Genomic DNA, 18,618 nt, shown 5'->3' with positions numbered 1-18,618 from the left:
GTTTTCCTTCAATCATACGCTTTTTGATTTAAAACAGATAATTCGAAGCTTTCATCCCACTTGTGAACAATGACCGAAAAAAACCTTACTTCATCCCACATCGTCGCTGTCTTTAGCTCTCTCGCAAATGCTCTCTGGCGACGTTCCCCCCTCTCTCGCAAATACTCTTCACAACTTTTCCTCTCTCTCAAAATTAAGCTCTTCGCCCACCGTTTGAAGGAACTCACCAAATTTGCAAGTAATTGAAGAATTTGTGGTCCATGAGATCGATTAAGTCCATTTATGAGTTAGTTTGATTAGATTATGTCACATATACATGTATTACAATTAAGGGACACTTGTGAAAATGGCAAAATAAGTTATAATAATTAAGTCCATAGAACACATACTTTATTATTTGAGAAAGTAACAAAAACAAAGACCAACTATAACGACCCAACTTTTCTAGGTAAGTCGAGGTCGTTAATTTTTGACAAAAGACTTTGGTTGATACAAAATGAAATGTAAGCCAACTGAAAAACAACTTTAAGTCAGCCTGATTTTCAAATATTCCAAAAACTTAAAAAAAAATACTATTTACAAATAAAAGTTTGTAAGCTAAGTTTCAATACAACGTCGTAAACCTAAAAAAAACAAGCGGAAGCAAAATAACACATTTCCTATGGCAATCACACTTCCTTCCTGCCCCTCGCCGTTTGCCGCCTTTATTACCTTTGCCTGAAAATTAAACATAAGAAGGGTGAGTATAAAAATACCCAGTAAGAGACCCTCTACTGGTCCCGTCAGGGGAAAAATAAATTGTTAACATTCTATTGGGACACCCTGTACAGTCGCAGTCTTGTGATCCCGTAGGATGCACATTTCAGTCTAACGCCCGAGGGACGTACATTTCAGTGTAGTGTTCTGCAGAAACACATATCAGTCTAATGCTCCAGAAGGTGCAGAATAATTGGTGATCCCGTGGGACACCTACAAGGCACACATCCCAATAAAAGCTAACAATTTTTCCCCTCAATCCATTCGTACCATCTTTCAGTTACTTCAAAATATAAAGTTCTTTCACTCAACGTTCTAACAGTCAACTTATCTCACTTTAGCCCAATGTCTGTCAGTAACATACTAATACGTCAGTCAATTAAACTATATAGTCATAACGCCTCTCAGTTCACCAGCACACAGTCATACTTTAGTATAACGTACACCCAGTCTAAACGACAATCACAAGTTCACATCCGCATCTCATACAAACACAATCTACAATTGTCGTCCTGTCTACATCCACACACACATATATATATTCCAAGACAATCACAATATGCATTCAACATCAAGTCTACTTCAATCCATGTGTATATATATATTTTCAGTCATCCACAGTATACATTCAACACCAAACCTACATCCATACGTATATATATATTGTCTCAACACATTTACTCAATCAGAGGTGACTAACATTACAATTCAAAAGCATAGGTGAGTCCAGTAGAAAATAAAATCCTTACCTCACTTTTATGCAAGTTCTTCAATCTACTAAATCCAATGAATCAAATCCTAAACATAATCAATCATAAAATCAACATCTTTCTAAATAGTTTCAACCATTCAAATTACCCCATATGTAAATTCCACAACTTACCCAAGAAGTGGAAAATCAAGTCCACTTCAACCTTTTGGAAAATCAAGGATTCGCTCACTGAATCAAGATGTACCTTCAAGAATTAAGCATTTCGCCAACAATTAAATCCAATGGCAGCATTCAACAAAAACCAAGAAACCAACAAAAACCATAACTTGTTCTTACCCAAATATGAGCCCAATGGTTCACGGAACGAATCAAGCGGCTGTAAATAGAGCAACACTGAATGCGACTCAACTGGAAAAGAAAATCGGCTTCAAATCGTAACTCCGTCTTACAACGAGCAGAAGAACATCGACTTGATAGGGGACACGTAATTTAGGAAGAGATCGACTTGGATCCGTGTATGACTTCATGAGATGTCCATTGCAACCAGCCATTTTGTGTTTCTTTGAGCAACAAATTTTCTCCACTCGCGTCTTCATTTCGAGCCTCACAGGTAATCCTCGTCGACCTTCCTCTATAGTTTCTTCTTGGTCACTCTTTGCCATCCTCTTCACCTTTGTTGTATAACCGTTGCAATCGCGTTTTCCACGATTCTTCTATGGATTGAGCAACTTCTTGGAATCCATCGATTTATGGACCTGAAGATTCCAATCCGTTCTAAATAAACACAATCCAGATCAGTGCCACTGAACACAGGAATTTCAACCTTCTTGAATTTGCTATGATCGTTCGAGTTTTCATCCCTTTTTAAGTTGTTTGTTTTACCTTCTACCTTGATTTCCTTCAATGTCTTACCTCCACCTTCGATGATACTCTCAATCGTTGGTCCTTTGCTCGACGATCCTTCCATTCTTCCAGAGATTTTCGAATCATCCTTCTGCTATTCCTTCGATGCATTTAGCAACCGTTCTTGTTTTTCCAACTAGATGACCAGTCTTTCGATGCTTTCTGGCAAGGATAACAAGTTTTATTCAATTGCCAGCAACTTGTGTAACTCCACTTGTATCCCCGAGATTTCCTTATCAGAGGTCTCCAACTTCTCTTCGATCCGTTTTTGTGCTGCTCTATTGTTCTCCCATGTTAAAACGCTCTGATACCAATTTGTTAAGATACTGTAAATATACGGCAAGTGTATCTTACTTTATTGAATTACCTCAACGAATTACAGTATAGAGAATAAAAAATCACTCACATCTACTTCCTAAAGGCACATTCCAGTGAGGATCACAACAAAGAACAAGAAAAACTAAGAACAAACCGCAACCATGAAAATGACCAAAACATACAATAAAAAGAACTTGACTTGGACCCTCTACTTCTCCCGAGCACGAAAGACGGCAACCTCTACTTCTTTGGAATATTTTGTCCCCTTTCTCCCTCCTCTTTCCTCCCTTTATTTTGCTTTATAAACAAACTAATGGGAAAGATCTCCTCCGATATTTTCTCCTCCTATAATCTCTCCTATATTCTCGTGTGGGTCAATATTACCCTTTTTAATTCTTCTACTGTATTTAAATAATATTGGAGACATATACTTCCTAACAAGAACAAGATCTGAATTTATTATAATGTAACTATAAGAAAATACAAAATAAAATCAAGTATAAAGCACTTGGAACCCTCCCTCTTGAGTACTCTCACCCAAGCCTTATATCACTCCCCAAAATTCTCCCAACTTACCCTCCCTCCATTTATAATAACATGTAACCACCCTAGTTACCACACTTACATAATAACTACTAGTAACCACACTTACACAATAACTACTAGTAACTTCCTAAATATCTAATTACCCTTATACCCCAACCCTATACTAATCTAGGTATCTAACAAATTCCATAACATAATGTATTAGGGGAAGAAGGAAATCGAGGATAAAAACACTAGCTAGCCAACAAATATCTTTCATTAGTGAGCTTGAGCCATTTTACACGTAAAATGGGAAAAGTAAGCCTGAAACCCAAATTAGCCTAATGGTTGTCTTAACAACCACTACCCACCATCACGATAGAAACAACTGAGAAGGAAGAGCATGATACAATCCAACTCAAACATAAGAATTGATTTTGATGTTTAATTAAAAGTAAACAGGTAGTAGAATAAGAAACTATGCCCTTTTAGATCTAGAAGGTTCACAACAATTTCCAGCCTAAGCACAACTACGAGGCAATGGAAGAATAACGACAAAGGCCTTGTGTGCATGGAATCGCTAACTTTTGTGCAAATGAGATGATTATCGGTATTCAAAGGCCAAAAGGATACATAGAAGAGTGTTCGTCTAAGGTTGCAAGACTAACCCTGAAAAGAGAGCAATACAAAAATTTAGAGTTTTCCGCAAATTTCCTGTAATGACATGAGTGCTTGTACTCCCATCAGCAATGAGAGAACCACCAAGTCCTCAATCATCTGAATCAGAAAACAACTGCACATTAGAGCAGTCACAATTTGCAATAAATAGAACTTTTTATTGTTAGAATCTTAGAATATTTATGAAAAGTTTATGGGAATATTTTTCTTAATTCCTAAATATTTTCCTTTTTTATTCCTCTGTATATTCTATTTATTCTCCCTTGTACCTATTGTATTTTTCATCAAAAAATAATAAGAAGAAAAATATAGTGGTTTTTCTCCTGTACACAGGTTTCCACATAAAGTTCTGTGTTTATTTGTCTCCCTTTCAATATGGTATCTGAGCAGGTGGTCCAAGAAGGTCTTGTGTTCAAGCCTCGCATTTTCGTTTCCTCCCCAATTAAAATCCGTTTCCAGTTGTTGGGCCTTTCAAATATTTCAAGCCCACAAGTGAGGAGAGTGTTGGTGATATATAATTGAATTTTCTTTCTTTTTTTAAAAAAGGATACAAGTCTCACTATTGTTAATATAAAGAAAGAGACAAAACTCAATGTACATGAGGATTATAAAAAGAGCAAAAGGGAGAGGGAAGATCAACAGGTGCATCCGGCATCTCAAACTAGGTTGACACCCCCTTAGTGCCCTCAAAACATCCAAAAAGCGACAACACAAGATCAAAACAAAAAGCCACAAAAACAAAGACAAAATAAATGATAAAAAGAATCTTTCCAAAGCAAAATCATAATCCAAGGCAGCATGCTGAGAACAAAGAAGAATAAGCCTTGATTGGTTGAGCAAAAACTATTTGAAGCAGAGGGTTGATCCGAAAGTTCTGATCATCACAAATATCCTACGTCGAAGATCTTCTTTTGCATTACATTTTCTAAAATTTCCAATCCACTCTGTTAAAGGCCTTTTCAAGGTCTAATTTAATGATCCATTTTTCGGATACTATAGACCTCCACAGTTTCTTTTGCTATTAAAATAGGATCCAATATTTGGCACTCTTCCAGAAAGCCACATTGTAATGGAGAAGTATGTTAGGATTCTAACAATAAAACACAAATATCCTAACCAAATGGCTAAACAGAGCAGCACTCTGTAATTCTTTTTATGTAAAAGCCAAAAACACACTGTAGTAGATATGAAAAATAAAGGATGAACAACATAGAAAACTTACCCAGCTCCTTTATACGGACTGGATACCCTCAGGCTACACAGCCTTTACTCTCCTTGAAATAACCAAAAAAGACCTAGCCTCCCCCTACCCCAACATTACATATTTATACCTCTCTCTCTCATCCCTCCTGGCGGCCCCACCTAAGGAATTTCCCTTTCTACCGTTCCTTTTATAGGTATAGATAATAGGAGGTCTTACAAAGTAATACTTGGCTTGACTTTCTTTAATCTTTCTGCGAGAACCTTTCCAAACAACTTATAAATTAATGTTGAAACAACTTATAAGCCACACTGTAATGACATTCCTTCTCTTGACCGAACTTCAATAATCGACAACTTATATTTATCCACATAATCAGCAAAACTCTTAATCTGCCACTAGCTTCACCCAACCAATTCCTTTAAACTCCATAGTGCCTTATAATACAATTGGCAATCTCTTCTTCTTTGGTCTCCGGAATCAATGCTCTATCTGGATTAGCTTCTTCAAAAGATTTTTAATAGCAATTGTTTCGAATATGAATCCTCTAGTGTTCCATGATATAATCTCCATCTTTGCTACCTCTGCCTTATATCAATTCAATTTCACATGCTGCCAAGAAAGGAACCAACTCTTGAGGGGAAGGATACTGACCTCAAAAATTTCTTTTATGGGGAGGAAAACAATTTAATAAAATCTGGACGAGAGAGTCAATTCCTCTTGTTTCTCTGTCTCTGATTGAATTATTTCTTCCTCAACTGGTTCAATTATGCACTACTTACTTGACTTGATTTTTCCATGAAATCATCTTCTAGGTTCTCAACTTTTTTTGAGACAAGAAGTATCTTGCACAAAATTAAAGAATGAACCAAAAAGTTTGGAGGAGATTGAGAAAATTTATTACTTAAGGAGGAAGGCAGTACTGACCTTTTGCCAACTGAATTTGGAATTGTATCTTCACACAACTTTCTCTAATAAATCAGAATTAGCCAAGGTCATCCAAATGTTGCGAAAAGAGTTCTCCCTTTGGTATAGTCTTGAGGTGCTCATAAATTTTTTGCATGTATTGGAATAGCTTTCATTGCAGAGATATTTTAGTCTTGGGAGAGGCTGTAATTTTGGTTGAGAACTGAAAACAGGAGATGGCCAGCAAGTAAGTTCCTTGATGGAGGAGAGGACTCTGATTCTTCCTCCAATTCGTCAGAATACCAAAAGCCATTGGTATTCTGATTAATAAATTCTTGGGGCCTACCATCTGTGGTCAGATTTTAAAATGTCTGCAGATACATTAAGTTTGAAAAAATCTGGTTGGGAGGCTAGGTGAGCTATTTTTGAGATAATAAAATACCGGCTGGCTCTTTTCTACTTTCAAGGTCTGTTTTTCTCTCTTTTCTGTTGAAGTCTTTTCCCCTTCTAAGTACGTGGAGATGCCAGCTATACCCAAATTTGAATTTTGCCTTCTGAAAATTATTTTTTCCGGCGAGGATTCAAGGTCTGAAACTCTTTCCGGCTCGAACAAGGTTTTCTTCTTCATCATCCAACTTCCTAAGTGCTTCGAAAGGATTTCTTGAGATGGATGGGCATTCTGTTTGAGAAAATTCAGGTATCTGGGAGACCATCACTTTGGAGCCCTTCATCTAAAATCACTGAATTTATTCTACATAAATCAATAGGATTGGAAAATCACTTTGCAATAGATCAGATTGGATTATTACAAGAGCTTCTAAGGTTCAAAATCCCCAAATTAAGGGAAAATTTCCTTAGTTCTCACTCTTTAATTCTATACTTGCTGGTAAAAATCCGCAAAGATTTTTCCAAACTTTAATTCTTGCTTCAGAGAACTTGATCAGATTGAGTGTTCTAAGATTATACTTTCTAGTCCACCAAAGTAGCTTAAGCTTAAGGCTATAATTGAATTTTCTTTCAACCACCAGCTTAAACTTTTTGGTGAATCGGTGGTTTAATATTTATATTAATATTTTATAAAAAGTATACAGCTAATGCCATATAAAATAAATAAAGAAATACTATAAAATCTACATCCATAAAATATGCATGTGAACACATATCAGAAGATGGATATCGTAAGTTAGAAAGACCGATAACAAAATGTCATAATTAAACAACATCATATATTATGGGTAGTTTCAAGCTTCATTTGTCTATTCTAGGTAGGATATTGAATAACTCTTAAAAATAATATAAAGATTGACATCCCTAAACTTCATGCTTGCTTGTATACAACCTAAAAGTTCAACAGTTAAAAAAACTTAATCATTTTTGCAGGATGTCAGATTCGCCTTTCGAAATCCTACATGAGTAGAGCCAGCCAAATAAGCCAAGCCTCTTAAGAAATATGAGAAGTTCAATGACTGGGTATGTATATGATAAGCCTTAACCTCAATTTTATTTGTCAATAATGGAGGGAAGGAATCAAAAGCTTCTCTAGCGTCTCCCAATTATTCTAAGAAACCTAATACAAGGTATGTCAAAACATACCCTCCCCAAACAATCATAATAGCATTTATATGAAAGCATAAAAGACTCATGGCCCCCTTAACTAGCAACATTCAGACCAACAAATACAGCTTCCCATCCTCCTCTCCTGAATCCTTTCTTGTGCCTACAGGTGTACACCTTCACTACCATGGGCCTATCAATATTTAGAGATCGTAGAGGCTGTATGAGCCAAGGAGCTGAAGAGTAGGATTAGGGAAGTGTGGAGTTTTCTGCTCTTGTTTGGCCAAAATGTTGTGGACCCGACAAGAAAATTTCAATTTTATGCCTTATTGACTTCGTATGTCCTAGGCCCTAAGAGTTCAAAACTTTCTAGATTTCACAACTTCTTGGACCACTCCTTGTGCCAAACACCCCTTTAAGAATTACTAAGCCAAGGATATAAACTTCAATACCATCAATAGAAAATCTCATAAAAGAAACATGAATGATGAATATTTAGATAGAAGACTAATTGGTACCGTACCTTCATGAGCTGAGTTTTCTTAGTTTCGTCTGCAATGTTCATCAGCATAATTTTAAATGATTTTCCTAATGTTTCTCTTCAGAATTGAGGTCCTCTGATGCCACATTTACACTTCAAATTCTTGACAGAAATTTTGTGTACATGATTGGTGAATTTTTAGGATAAATACTTTATAAAATCTCATGCTTTTGAATTGGCTAAAGAGCATCCTGGAGAGCAGGTATCGTATACATCACTTTTAGATCAAGATTTTGTTAGAGTGGAATGGAAATGGTCCAGATTGACTCCTTTTACTTTCTTTGACTTCAGGGAAGAAAGTGATGCTTCCCAAACTCTCTTGGCGCTAGTTTAGAGCAAGAACAATGTGTCTCATCCAAATTACCAAGAGTATTGGATAATTTTGCAATACTAGCTGTCGTGTTGTTCTCTATTTCTGCAAAAGAAACCAGACCGTTGCTGTCATGCACTGCATCCTGGTTTAGATAAACCGTTATGAGAAAATTAAGCAACATATGGAGAATAATTTAAATTGTACTATCTTGTGGAACAAAACCTTAATTACACATACCCTGAATTTCATTTTCTTCTCCAAGGGGCACTAAAGTTACAAACTCGTCATGTTGAAAATTCAAATTTTGAATGGTATGCTGATCAGTTGCATTTGAAACGTTGCAACCTCGATTGGCAACACTGATTCTTGCAGCATACGGGCTTCAGCTTTAATAGAGAAAGTAGCTTTGGAAAGTTAGTCGAACACATTGAAATTCCCTGAATGTGCGAAATCCATGGATTTTATTACACATCCAAAGGTGAACGACTTTGAGGCATCTTGGTTATAATCAATTGGTTCTCAAAGTACGCCACCTTCATCCCACTACAAAACTATGTTCTGTCGAGCTGATAGCACACTTGTTCTTTAAGAACGTCTTGAAGTTATGGAGAGTTCCATCAAGCATTGTGAGTGACAGGGATGGTAGATTCATTGGTACTCTCTGGGATGTAGAGTTCCATCAAGCATTCGCCTTCTTGGGGACACGCCTAAATATATCCTTAAGCTGCCATCCTCAGACGAATGGCCAAACTGAAGGATTCAATTGTATGCTTAAGGAATATCTACGACATTTTGTTGATTCTGGACAAAAGAATTGGGCCTAGTTGATGGATGTGGCTCAATTTTGTTTTAATGCACAAACTAGTCTATCCACAAGAACGAGTCCTTTCGAAATCTTGAGTGGAAGACAACCTATACTGCCTCATATTGTTGATCATCCTTATGCCGAAAAAAATCCTCAAGCTCATAACTTTACGAAAAAGTGGAGAAGACTACGAACATCGCTCGAGCATACTAAGAGAAAGTCTCGAAGCGTATGATAAGAAGCATCATCCTCTCAAGTTTTGAGCGGAAGACCAACTCTTCATAGAGTTTAAAGCAAAGCAAATTTGATTTAAGGACATCAACATCAGCATCTCACCAGAAAATACGAAGGGCCTGTTGAAGTTCTGAAGAAAATTGGAAATGCATCCTATAGGTATCGTTGCCTGCATGGATAAAAACCATCTAGTAGCTCATGTGAGCAACTTGAAACTTACCATCAAGATCCAGATGCACCAGTAGTGCAACAATGGTGTATGGTCATCTAGTGACCTAAAGCAGAAAGACGATAAAGAAATGGAAGAAATCCTTCCTAAGAGAGTGAGGAAGGGTATACCCATGAAGAAGATACATGAATTCCTACTGAAGTGAAAGAACCTCCATGTGGAAGAAACACGTTAGGAATGTGCTGAAGACCTTGGAGCGTGAAAGAAGAAGATCGAGGAATTCTAGCTTCGCCAGTCGACAGGGACGTCAATTGTTTAAGTGGGGGAGAATGTAACAAGCATGCTTGTCCAAGGTGTTTACTTATGGCCGCATGCCCAAACACCCCCAATTTACATTGTTTTTATGTTTTGTATTTAGTTTTACTTTTTGCTTTCCTTTTTATGTCATAAACCTTGGGTGTGACTTGGCTTTTTCTTATGCAAGCCTACCAGAACTAAAAAAGTCTAAAATGTACTATAGATGGGACATAGTAGTTGAATTCCTGCCAAGCCTTGTTGCACTCTTCGCAATCAAAGTTTTTCTTTGCAATTGACAGTCTTCAATGCTTGCTTTAACGATATTTTCATTGAATTTCTTTCTCCTCACGTTTTATAAAACATTTTCTTAAGAACGTGAAGAGAGGCTACATCGTATCATGTGTTTGTCCGTGGTTTCTGGATTTTGATCAGCTAACTTGTTGTCTACGTAAAACAAGTGCAACATAATCGCTCCTCTCGTGTTTGAAAGCTCGCGATTGTGACACAAGAAATGCACTAGCCAAGAATGCACACGAGGAGGGCTACACGAAATGCCAAGCACGCAACCATGTGAGGTTCACAATGTGCTTGTGTGTGAGGTTAGCACGCGGGCATGCCCAACACGCGTGAAAAGCCTCTTGTGAGATTCACACACAGTAGCCAGCGCCCAACCAAGGCCCTACTACCCACCCATTCGTGCCAGGCAGTGTCATATTGCGTGTTGAGCTATTTTTGGTAATTTTTTGTGTTTTTTAAGTATACTTTTGATATTTTATTGGCAAAAGATAATTAATTGTACTATTTTACCATTATTTCAGGACATGAGAAGATCATACAAATTTATAAACCAAGGATTTGAGCTTGTATCTATGAGTGGAAAATGTTTTATTTAAAGTGATTTCAAGCATGTTCTTAAGTCATGATTTATGACGGATTTATGATAAAATGTTTAAGTTATGTTATGAAAAGTCTTTCAAGGGTGTTATTGTTTAAAGGTATTTATTCAAGCATATTGTTTACTCTTCAAAATGCATAATATTCAAAATGTTTTCCCACTTTCTAGGTAGAGATCGTGTCCTCTAAGCCTAACTTGCTACTACCTGTCTACTAAAGGATTTCATTTTGTTATCATATGTGTCCTGTTATTTTGTACTAATGATAAATTAGTCTTTTGTGCTATCAGACTTAGGCTTTTGGGAAGGTTTAATAAGGTTTTGTTCTAGATAAATAAGATTACGTTTTTTCTATGTAAAACTTGTCTAAGGTTGTTAAATGAAAAAGGTTTAGCCCAATTGGTTTTAGTAAAATTTATGTGTTATGTTTCCGCTGTTGTTTAGAGTTTAAAGGTTCAGGCTAAGGGTTAAATGGTGTCGTTCTTGACGTGGGTGCTATCGATTGGCTTCACGCCATATCTCGAGCCACGCAAGTAGGTTCTCGTGGTGGGGTGTGATAGCCTAAGTTGGCTTATTAACAAAATAGTCCGGGCGAGGCCCATGTGGACCGACTGGTAAAGGTTGAAGAGCAAATGCTCTACCTAATGAAAGTTCCTAACTCAATTCGCTTCTTGGAAACCCGCCTTGAAGAAATTTTTTAGAAAGCTGATGCTATTAATTAAACCACCACCCAAAATCTTAAGCTAGTGATTAAAAGTAAATTTAATTATATATCACTAACAATCCCCCACTTATGGGTTCAAAATATCTAAAAGGTCCAACAAGTGAAAATCAATTTTAATTGGGAAGGAAACACCAATACAAGGTGTAACGACCCAACTTTTCCAAATAAGTCGAAGTCATTAATTTCAAATAAAGACCTGAGTTTACGCAAAATCTCAATCTCAAATAATTTCAAAGTCTCAAAGAAAACAAAAATTTATATTTGGGCCCTGTTTAAAATAGCCAACACTTTCAAGAAAAGTTTACTAATTCGTGAATACAGTTCAACTATAAAATTTTCTAAACAATCTCAAGTACTAAAACAAAACATGAGAAACAAAACATTAAGCGGAAGCAAATTAAAATATCCCCTATGGCAATCACGCTTCCTTCCTGCCCCTCGCCGGTTTGTCGCCTTTATTACCTTTGCCTGAAAAAATTAAACATAAGGAGGGTGAGTATAAAATACCCAGTAAGAAACCCTCTACTGGTCCCATCAGGGGAAAATAAATTGTTAACATTCTATTGGGACACCCTGTACAGTCGCAGTCTTGTGATCCCGTAGGATGCATATTTCAGTCTAACGCCCCGAGGGACGTACATTTCAGTCTAGTGTTCTGCAGAAACACATATCAGTCTAATGCTCCCGAAGGTGCAGAATAATTGGTGATCCCGTGGGACACCTACAAGGCACACATCCCAATAAAAGCTAACAATTTTTCCCCTCAGTCCATTCTAAACATCTTAACAGTCATTCACAGATCAGTTAAACATTCTCATCATATAAACTCCTTATTTAACCCCAAACAGTCGTCTTACTCTAATTTAGCCCAAGGTCAATAAAAAGTATATCATTACATCAGTTAACAAGCTAAACAATCATAATCTCCTCCTCAGCCACCAAGGGCACAACCATGACGTTTCCTCCGTTCACAAGCACACAACATAACAGTAGATTATACATTCAGTCTAGACAACAATCAATCTACTAATCAAATCCACACTTTATATAAGCAACATCTACGAGATTCAGTCGTTTCCACATCCTTATCTTTGTACATATACATAACCAGACAGTCACAACATATACTCAACCACAGTCCACATCAACCCATGCACATATATATATTAATTTCTCCCAGTCAAACACAGCAAACATTAAACTTTAAGTCAATACCCAAACATACATCATAACTGTCGTCCTACTCAGTTCACATATAATATTTCGGTCCATACAGTCAATACATCTTAATTAGTCAATATATCTTAATTTTGTTGTTGAGTCCAGTAGAAAATCCCTTACCTCAAAGTTAGGGAAGCTCCTTAATCAACTATCGTCCACGAAACAATCCAAATAAGGGCAAACTGAAATCAAAATTCACAATTTGGTTGTGAATTTAAGTGATCCAATAAATCAAATCCTAAACATAATCAAACATAAAATCAACATCTTTCTAAATAGTTTCAACCATTCAAATTACCCCATATGTAAATTCCACAACTTACCCAAGAAGTGGAAAATCAATTCCACTTCAACCTTTTGGAAAATCAAGGATTCGCTCACTGAATTAAGATGTACCTTCAAGAATTAAGCAATTCGCCAACAATTAAATCCAATGGTAGCATTCAACAAAAACCAAGAAACCAACAAAAACCATAACTTGTTCTTACCCAAATATGAGCCCAATGGTTCACGGCAAGGCAAAAATGACAATCAAGAACGAATCAAACGGCTGTAAATAGAGCAACACTGAATGCGACTCAACCGAAAAGAAAATCGGCTTCAAATCGTAACTCCGTCTTCCAACGAGCAGAAGAACGACGACTTGATAGGGGACACGCAATTTAGGAAGAGATCGGCTACCGGTGGGGACACGGCGTTGCAGATCTGGACAACGGCGCGAGACAAAGGTTGCGCGGTGCTGGGCAGAGGGTCACACGGCACTGGGCGGAGGGTCACGCGGTGCTGGGCAGAGGGTCACACGACGCTGGGCAGAAAACAGAGGAGAAAGGAGAGGGGAGACAGCCGGCGGTTACAGGTTCACGCGGCGGCCTTGGCTTCGACGGACGGAAGGGAAGAGAGGGAGATGATCGGCGGCTGCGACAAATAGAAGAAGAAAAAGGAAAGAGGTGGGCGGCTGCTAGGGTGAACGGAGAAGAAAGAGATGGAGGACGCACGGAGGAAGAAGGAAGGGAAAAATTCTTTTTCTTTTCTTTTATTTATTTTAAATAATAAAAACTAAAATATAAATAAATATATATATAATTATATTATCACATTTTCAAATCTTCTTTCTCCCCCTTCAACATATTTTCTTAAAAAAATAAATCTTGTACAAATCGAAAAATTTTCTTAAAATAAATTACCTTCGAGTTTGGGGCGTTACACAAGGACTTGAACATAGGACCTTTTGGACCACCTGCTCTGATACCATATTAAACCCCAAATTCACCCAAAAGCTTAAGCTAGTGGTTGAAGGTAAATTTAATTATATATTACCAAAGTATGAGGTTTCATCACAATACCAATTGGCAATGAGAGGAGTAGCTCATCTATTTTATAAGGAGTCTAAGTTTCCTTGGTTTTTCAATTGTGGGAACATGCCCCTTCAAGATGGTGCCTCTTTGGTTTCACCTATCTTGAACCAAATATCCGTTTAGGCTTAATGAGCTCTAATACCATATTGAAAGCAATATATACGAAACCAAAGCTTACGTGAAAACGCAAGAATCGAAAGAAAAGCATTGTGTTTGTAGAGGCACAATTGGTTGTTTAATATATATCACTAACACTATTGCTGCAATGATCGATCATCTCGATGGATTACCCATTTAAGAGTTGTTGACAAGAGTTGACACTCTAGAATCAAAAGTTGTAAGAACTAGATGTTGTAATTTATGTCCTAAAACTCGTTGTAATCATAATCTATTCAATTAAGTCGTTATTGATACTATAATCTTAAAGCCAATAAACTAAGGACCCGAGGTTATTATTAAGTAAACTTGAACTTTATGTAGAGACATAAAAGTTGATCAAGTTTAAGTATAGAGCCTAAATAGTATAGATTGTACGAATACAGTTAGGCACCTTATTCCAGGACACAATGAATGCAGTCTGCTTTGTATTTAGTATAAACGATGTGATCCTAAATCCTAGAGACATGAAAGTATGGACATCCTATGTAAAGAGTTTACAAAAGAATAGAACCATGAAATAGTCACTTTTAAGTTATAACACCGTTAACTTTGAAAAACTTACTATTTCATTGATAGATATCAAATATAACTTAATCTTAATACTGGGCTAACTATAAGCTTTTGTTCTCACCAGCATGCTTGTTTAAGGCGTTGTTTATCTATGGCCACATGCCCAAATACCCCCAAATCACCTTTTCTTTATGTCTTGTATTTAGTTTAGTCTATTGCTTTCCTTTTTATGTCATAGACCTAGGGTGTGAGGTGTCACACATTTTCATTTGCAAACCTGTCAAAGCTCAAAAGTCTAAACTATACTATAGGAGAGACCCAATAGTTGAATCCCCAACCATGTCTTATCGTATTCTTTATAATTAAATTTTTATTTGCAATTGAAAGTCTTCAACGCATTCTTTAATGATGTTTTTAATGATATTCTCTCTCACATTTTATAAAACAATTGTCGTGAGTTTGTTTGTGATTTTCGAATTTTACATGCCTGACTTATTGACTGAGCAAAACAAGTGTTCTACAATTGTCCGTTCCATGTTTGAAAGATTGCGATTGTGGTACGCAGAGTGTCACAAGTGTGCTTGTCCAAGGCATTATTTGCCTATGGTCGTATGCTCGTATATCCTCAAACCACTTTATCTTTATGCTTTGTACTTAGTTTAGTCAACTGCTTTCCTTTTGTTGTCACCGACCTAAGGTGCGTCGTTTCGCAATTTTCATATGCAATGTTGTCAATGCTAAAAAAGTTTAAGATGTATTGTAGGGGAGGCATGGTAGTTGAATCCCCAACTAAGCCCTATTGTGATTTTTGCAAATCTAAGCTTTCTTTGTAATTGACAATATTCAATTTTTTCTTTAAGGATGTTATCAATGTTTTTCTTTATCTCTCACGTTTTATAAAACCAATTTCTCTCAAAAGATGAAGCGAGGCTACATCGTACCACAAGTTTGTCCGCAACTTTCAAATTTCACAAGGTTGCCTTGTTCATCAATTTAGAACAAGTGTTGCACAATCGCCCGTCCCGTATTCGAAAAGTTGCATTTTGTGACAAGTGGTATTAAAGCTTTGTTAGCTCCTTGGCTAAGCGAGATGCAATTATGTCAACAATGAAACAACTATCAAAGTTGCAACCGGAGCGACTGACTGAGATTGAAGAGGAATTCTTGGATATGAAAGAATTTCCAAACGAAGTAAGATTTCTCTAGACCCAACTTGAGATGTTTAAAGAAAAAGTCAGAGAAATAGACGCATTGAATGCCTAAATAGACAAACTACCCATAAATGAATTGGTGCTGAGGGTTGTTTCGTTAGAACATAAAACCACCAAAGTAGGTAGTTTTGAACGTGGAAGTAGCTCTTCAAGTTCTATTGCACAAATGGAAGAGCGTGTCGAAGATTTTGACTTTTGACAAGCTCCAACATAATCAGTTATATTTCAAGAAAGAGAAAAGTGTTTTTGCTAAATAGCGTATCAATTTTCTAGGTCACATCATCGAATGTAGAAAGATTTGAATGGACGAACATAAGTTGTAAGCTATTAAGGAGTGGAGAGCCCCCACTTCCGTGAAAGAGTTACGTTTCATCCTTCAATATATTCTAAAATAGGGTTCACCTACTATCCTCTAGACTCAGTACCGGGAGAAAGAAATAGATGGAAAAAGAAATGGGCTTGGTAATTTTTTTCTATGTAAATAAGAAAAAGAAATCCAATTTGGTACAAGAGCCCAAATTCAATAGCCAGCCCATCAAATGAGGTCAACGACCCTATTTATAAGGATTTTCCATGCAAAATTGCATGTCCATGGAATACTAAAGCCCAACAACTCAAAGCTCTATTTCTAATATGAAATTCGATGGCTATAACACATATACTTGTCAGTTTCTCTCTCTTCTCCCAATTCGAACAATTCGACTTATTCCATCACACTGTTTTAAGTTTATTCCATATGAGCTAGCAAGGGAACCTAATGGACCTATATTGTAATGCCCAAAAAAAAAAAAGGTAAATATATATATATATATATATATATTTTATTTTTACTTTAATATTAAAATTTCTTTATTATTTTTCTTTTCTTCTTTTCCTTTTCTTTTCTTTTCTCCCTTCTTCTTCCCGTGCGATCGTGACTCCCATCCATCTTCTCCTTCTTTCCGCCGATCTCTTCCTTCCATTTTCTCCTTCCGCCGCAGCCCAGCAACCGCCGTAGCCCAGCAACCGCCACCCGAGACTTCTCTTCTTCCGTTTCTCTTTCTTTTTCACCATACCCAGCCGCGAAGCAAGACCGTGCCGCTGCCAGTCCAGATTTGCGTTGCAGTCGTCCCGCGCGCCGAATTGCCGTCTCCATCTCCGTTCGCGAAGCAAAACCGCCGCCGCTCGCCGAACCCAACCGCCACCCTCTCTTTTCTTCTTCAGATCTAAACCGTCGCGCCCATCCGCCTGTAACCGTCGTGCCTCTCCGCTCACAACCGTCGTGCCTCCCTCGCAAAGCAAATCGTCGTCCAGATCTGCCTCGCCGTGAACCATTGGGCTCATATTTGGGTAAGAACAAGTTATGGTTTTTGTTGGTTTCTTGGTTTTTGTTCGATGCTGCCATTGGATTTAATTGTTGGCGAAATGCTTAATTCTTGAAGGTACATCTTGATTCAGTGAGCGAATCCTTGATTTTCCAAAAGGTTGAAGTGGACTTGATTTTCCACTTCTTGGGTAAGTTGTGGAATTTACATATGGGGTAATTTGAATGGTTGAAAACTATTTAGAAAGATGTTGATTTTTATGATTGATTATGTTTAGGATTTGATTCATTGGATTTAGTAGATTGAAGAACTTGCATAAAAGTGAGGTAAGGGATTTTCTACTGGACTTACCTAAAGTTTTTGAGTTGTGTTGGACTGTATGGATGATGATTAAGATGTACATGTTTGATTGCAGACTAAATGTTTAGTGTATGTTGTATTTGACTGGAAACATATATATATACATTGATGTGTGAATTGATGTGGATTGCCGAAAGTATACATGTGAATGACTGAAATTATGCTTCTGTGTACATGATGATATTAATAGATTGTGCTGTATAAAGATTGGATGTGAACTAGTGAATTTGTTTCAGTTGGATGTGGATTATACTGAACTGTGGTTTGTGCTGGTGAACTGAGGGGTGTATTGACTTGACTGTATAGTGGATTGACTGATGTATTAGCATATTATTGACAGACATATGACTGTAGTAAAATAAGTTGACTGTTAGGATGTTGAAAGAAAGGACTTTGTGATTTGAAGTAACTGAAAGATGGGTTGAATGGAATGAGGGATAAATTGTTAGGTTGTATTGGGATGTTTACCTTGTAGGTGTCCCACGGGATCACCAATTTATTTTGCACCTTCGGGAGTATTTGACTGATATGTGTTTCTGCAGAACACTTGACTGATATGTACGTCCCTCGGCGTTAGACTGATATGTACGTCCCTCGGGGCGTTAGACTGATATGTACGTCCCTCGGGCGTCAGACTGATATGTACGTCCTTCGGGGCGTTAGACTGAGATGTGTATCCTACGGATCACAAGACTGCGACTGTACAGGGTGTCCCAATAGAACTTTAACAATTTATTTTCCCCTGACGAGACCAGTAGAGGCTCTCTTACTGAGTATTTAAAATACTCACCCTTCTTATGTTTAATTTTCAGGAAAAGGAAATAAAGGTGGCAAACCGGCGAGGGGCAGGAAGGAAGCGTGATTGCCATAGGAAATGTGTTATTTTGCTTCCGCTTATGATTTCTTTTAAGGTTTAAGATGTACTAAAACTTAGTTTACAAACTTTTATTTGTAAATAGTGTTATTTTA

The 18,618-nt window shown here is 37.2% G+C and overlaps 3 long non-coding RNA genes across 3 annotated transcripts; 1 reads left to right on the top strand and 2 right to left on the bottom strand.

Annotated features, from left to right (window-relative positions):
- Window positions 1-536: 536 nt before the first annotated feature.
- On the bottom strand, window positions 537-1,841 carry LOC116406076. The gene is made up of 4 exons (XR_004219143.1): window positions 1,805-1,841; window positions 1,640-1,712; window positions 1,506-1,554; window positions 537-717 (listed from the first exon to the last, which is right to left on the bottom strand). It is a non-coding gene; the product is annotated as an uncharacterized LOC116406076 (long non-coding RNA).
- Window positions 1,842-11,754: 9,913 nt separating this feature from the next.
- LOC116406077 lies at window positions 11,755-13,722 on the bottom strand. Its single transcript, XR_004219144.1, has 4 exons — window positions 13,239-13,722; window positions 13,074-13,146; window positions 12,871-12,932; window positions 11,755-11,997 (listed from the first exon to the last, which is right to left on the bottom strand). It is a non-coding gene; the product is annotated as an uncharacterized LOC116406077 (long non-coding RNA).
- A 3,363-nt stretch (window positions 13,723-17,085) lies between these two features.
- On the top strand, window positions 17,086-17,810 carry LOC116406073. Its single transcript, XR_004219139.1, has 3 exons — window positions 17,086-17,314; window positions 17,407-17,479; window positions 17,567-17,810. It is a non-coding gene; the product is annotated as an uncharacterized LOC116406073 (long non-coding RNA).
- The last annotated feature ends 808 nt before the right edge of the window (window positions 17,811-18,618 follow it).

Source organism: Cucumis sativus, unplaced genomic scaffold (genome assembly GCF_000004075.3).
Source record: "Cucumis sativus cultivar 9930 unplaced genomic scaffold, Cucumber_9930_V3 scaffold63, whole genome shotgun sequence".
In the NCBI taxonomy this organism is placed as follows: Eukaryota; Viridiplantae; Streptophyta; class Magnoliopsida; order Cucurbitales; family Cucurbitaceae; genus Cucumis; species Cucumis sativus.
The sequence above is the reverse complement of the archived record's forward strand: the minus strand, read 5'-3'. Positions and strand labels throughout refer to the sequence as shown.